This window comes from Ptychodera flava, chromosome 4 (assembly GCF_041260155.1).
Source record: "Ptychodera flava strain L36383 chromosome 4, AS_Pfla_20210202, whole genome shotgun sequence".
Classification (NCBI taxonomy): Eukaryota; Metazoa; Hemichordata; class Enteropneusta; family Ptychoderidae; genus Ptychodera; species Ptychodera flava.
The window spans coordinates 49595451-49599848 of record NC_091931.1 but is presented as its reverse complement, the minus strand read 5'-3'; positions in this window follow the sequence as shown (position 1 = coordinate 49599848).

Below are 4398 nucleotides of genomic sequence, written 5' to 3'. Positions count from 1 at the left end.
ATGGAAAAGTTAACAACTTTGATAACTTCATTAATATGCATAGCACGCCCACCAAAATCTAAGCATTTCTTGCCATTTGATATCTGAAGCTATGTACAAAATTTGGTTGAAATCTGTCCAGCCGTTCTTGAGGATTGTGTATACAGACAGACACTCACACACACACACATAGACATCACTAAACCATAAGCTCATGCACGTGTGACTCACGTGAGCTAAAAATAAGGATTGTGATGTTTAAACAGGAGTGCATCCACACCTCCATGTGTGTCTAGTTCTGTGTGTGTGCATGAGAGGGAGGAAAGGAGAGATTAAAAATGCAAATTTTTGACTATTACAGAAAACTTTCAATGGTATTAATTTATTGACAATTATTTCTGATACATTTTCTGAAATCAAAGTGTTCTACAAAGTGACACAAACCAAAATATTGCAACACATTGACTGAACATCTTTCTTCTTCATTAGCTACTAATGTGTGTGGCTAAATCAGAACATGTTGCACAAACCACAAAATCTACGGTAAAATTATATACACAAAGCAAACTGTGACGTTTTTCATGTTTACATTTCCCGGGACTTCTTTATAATAGAGTACAATGTTAAAGTTTCAAATGATAATGCGAATAAAAATGAAATAATTCTGCACTCTTGCTTGCTTTGCATTTTAATGACCCAATTCATTTGGTGAGAAAAAAAGGATGTGATAAAATTACAACCTTGGAAAGAGAACATAAGCTCATCAGCGATCAGTACTAATTAGCAGTTTTGCAAAAGTTGCAACACGTGCCACAAATTAAAGAAGTGTCCAATGCATGAACACAATTCCCACTATGATAAAGTCAACTCAGAGATTCTAAATACCACTGGAATAAATTCATTTGGCCGGCTGCACACTTTGCTGAAGGTCATCATCAGTGTGCGAAATTAACGTCGGTCCGACGGTCCGAGACCGACAGATTTCTCTTCGGGCCGAAAGTTTTCAGCAACATGTCGGTCCTTATGACCGACTGGAATTTTGAATAATTAAAATTTCTCCGTCAAGACCTGTAACAGATGCAGCTGATGACTGACTTTGAATCATGTAATTCGATATGTGTAATTCAGACTTGTTGAATGCCATGCACCAATTTATGTTTTCCACCGAGGGAGTGCGGGGCAACAGGGTTGATCGCACTGCGTGTCCTGGTAGTAGGGAATTTGCTACGGTACGCCAGACGGGGAGGGGGGGTTGACAATGTCGCAACATAGTAATTTTTTATTTTGCGACATTTTACATTTAGCCTACTAATAGTCTAATCCCTGCGATCGGCGCGCAAAGCACAGTGCAGCTAATTATATTCAGATCAGTATGAATTACGTCCGTGCATGCAGTTTCTAGCAATGGAATGGATTGATTGGTGCAACATTGCGATATATATTATAATAATAATACTCGTCTAGTGAGTGTACCCCTGGTAATGTTAGCATATCGGTGTTATATGACGACAACACCCAGTATCACTTCACTAGTTCCACACTTCAACTTTTCGGAATTTATAATACAGCCCTTCATTTTATCAAACTGACTCAGTTTTCTTTACTTTGATTTTCAATAGAAGCGTTCAAAACATAAACGGTTCATAGAGGAGTTTAATATTCTGCTGCAGCAAGATTTCATTGGAAAAATACACATGACAAACGCCGCTCTCATTTTGCTATCGAGATCGAGCGTATAGAAATTGCAGACAACATGAACGGCACACGTCACTCGCGGAAATGAATGCATAATTTCTGATCGAAAAGTTTTGCCTGAGCGATTGCTGGGTCTCATCGCCCTTTGAAAGCTTAAAGTTATTAAAATGACTCTGAAAAGTTTGACAGACACTCGATACTGCTGAAAAACATCGCGACACGATCAGTTAATGATACCGTAAAATCTTAAAAGACGCAATTTTTGCGACATTTAGGCTACAGCCCAGGATGACGGTGAGTTTTGCACGCCAGTCGTAAAACGGTAATCATCGAAACAATTTGAAGCCCTATTCTCGGCCTAGGAGAGAGAGTATACAAGACGGATCGTGCAACTCGACAAAACTGTTACGACAAGGCCGCTTTGTTTTTTATAAAATGTACAACAGTCGACCTTGTGAACTTTGGGTTGAAGACCAACGAGCAAGCAAAATGTTCTAGCGGTCCACAAACAACGCAGCGAAACGTAAACTTGTATGTCGACTGCAGGTAGCACAATTGCGCTGTCGTGTAACATCTAGTCCTTATATCGGGCGTACATGTAGTTCAAAACCATGGAGCTAAACGATACCTCCATGTTCAAAACCAAATATGTTTAGTCGACAGCACTGTTCTCGTAGTAGATTTTTGTCTTAATGTCAATTTATCTAATATGTATACCGTATACTATTTAATGAAAAGACTTGTATGAAAAAACAATCTAGAAAAAGTTACGATACTTGTCCTTTTGATTAAAAGTATAACTTCATCTGTTTCTTCATGAATGCAACAGAGGCCACATTTAAGCATATTTATTTTTTGAAAAATGTTGAACTTAAGTAATCCTTACGTCATATCAAAATACAAACCAGTTATTTTTCCCTTCTGTTTTACATTATAATAAAAGGATGTAGTGATCAATGTTTACATAAAAAAATTATTCATACGCTCCCCTTACTCATGACTGTTTTTAGGGTACTAATTAAGCTATTCACTCACTCTTCTACCACTCGTGTTGGCTAATTTCAGAAAAGATTTTCAGCTCGCCAAACATTTCCAAATCACAATATCACATGCCCTAGTGTAGTGTACAATTGATAAATGCATGCGCATGACAGTGAGGAAGATAAGCTTAAGGGCTGTGATCTTTTTCAGATTCCAGATCATGTAGTTGAATGATTCATGATCATTCACTTACACTATTCTGCTATCTATGTGAATAATATTCCTTTGGAGTGAATACTTGCTGACTCTATTAATAAAAGGACATGGAAAATTAAAGATTACAACATTCAAAAGCATAGTATTGGTGGAGAGGGTGTTGACTCTAATGGTAATAAAGGTCGTTAACAACTGCATTTACTGAGGACCGGCAGTTTTCTGTAAGGACCTGAAGCTTTGGCTTGGAGCAGGTCCTTATGACCTGAAGCTATTTTCTCTTAATTTCGCACACTTTGCTGAAGGTCATCATGTCCTTGCACAGGATTGGTCAATTCACTCACACTGGGTCACATAGTCAACTGATCTGATGTGAATTGTGAGATATATATATACGAAAATAATGCAATAGATTTCTGGTGAGGTCATTTACAAGCACGGGTAACTTATTTGCATAAACACTCACATGATGAAAGTTAATACTGTGTACTAATATTTACAACTGCAGTGCATCTTTGGATTAAAACTGTCTATCATTCATGGTTAAAACTTGCCCTTTTTTGTTCAATGTCAAAAAATAACACAAAAATATCTTGCATACATATTGGAACAAATGCAATGTGTGTTTCTCAGAGTGATACCTGTTCACATGACAGAAGGCAGCGCCCCCTAGAGGCAGGTACAGAGACACTGCCATTTTGGCAAACCATTACTTGTAACAGTAAATGCGTTTGCAAAGCTATTCATGGTCTCAACAACTGGCAATATCAAATTGAATAAGTCAAATACATGAAAGTGTGAGAAAAACGTAGAAACATAATTTCATGATTCAATGCTACGGGTACTTGACCTGGTATGTATGGAATACATGGATGAAACAATGAAATCACAGTATACGGTTGCTCCCAGTAGACTGGGCTGGATATACTTCAATAAAATCTCATAGTTGTGTTCACCTTGTACAAAGACATCTGATTGAATTTGGGCCAAAAATACTGGAAATCTCAGTGGATAAATTTAAGTACAATGTACCATGAAAACTAAACATTATTTGAAATAGTATCGTTTTGAATCACTGAGTTTGACCGCACGTATTCCTGTGCAAAGCTTCAATGACATGATGATGTAATGATGTTGAAATGGAGAGGCAGTGAGTCAATGAAATGATGCAAGGATTCAATGAAATGATGCAATGGCTCAATGAAATGATGATGCAATGATTGGATGACCTAATGATGGAATGATTCAGTGAAATGATAATGCAATGATTGAATGAAATAATGATTTAATGATTCAATGAAATGATGCAATGATTCAATGAAATGATGATTCAATGAAATGATACAATGATTCAGTGAAATGATGCAATGATTCAATGAAATTATGATGCAATGACAATATACAGACATCTTGCAGTGGTGAAGGTGATGCAAGACACTATCTGAATACCAGAAAAAGTTTTTAAAAAGCAGTTACGGTGCTGCTTGGCATAAAAAAACGAACAAAAGTGGCAACTTAATAATCTTGTTT